This window comes from Penaeus monodon, chromosome 29, assembly GCF_015228065.2.
Source record: "Penaeus monodon isolate SGIC_2016 chromosome 29, NSTDA_Pmon_1, whole genome shotgun sequence".
Taxonomy (NCBI): Eukaryota; Metazoa; Arthropoda; class Malacostraca; order Decapoda; family Penaeidae; genus Penaeus; species Penaeus monodon.
The window spans coordinates 9655274-9655474 of record NC_051414.1 but is presented as its reverse complement, the minus strand read 5'-3'; the positions used below and the strand labels follow the sequence as shown (position 1 = coordinate 9655474).

General features: G+C 33.3%; 1 protein-coding gene across 1 annotated transcript in view; it reads right to left on the bottom strand.

Annotated features, from left to right (window-relative positions):
* The window catches only part of LOC119591943, a gene marked incomplete in the record, with an annotated part of 10649 nt that overhangs the window by 1055 nt on the left and 9393 nt on the right, over positions 1 to 201 (bottom strand).

Genomic DNA, 201 nt, shown 5'->3' with positions numbered 1-201 from the left:
GGTTACAGAAGCACAGAAAAAAAACAGGAGTAGGTTATAAAGTACGGTAGGGTCCCATTGTGCAATATGATGATAAAACCTTATCTCACTCCAGAAAATTTCAAGAGCAAAAGTATTATTTGATAAGTGAACACTATCATGTTCTTGACCATAAAAATGACATATATAATGCCCGAAGACAAAAGGATGATAATAGATACA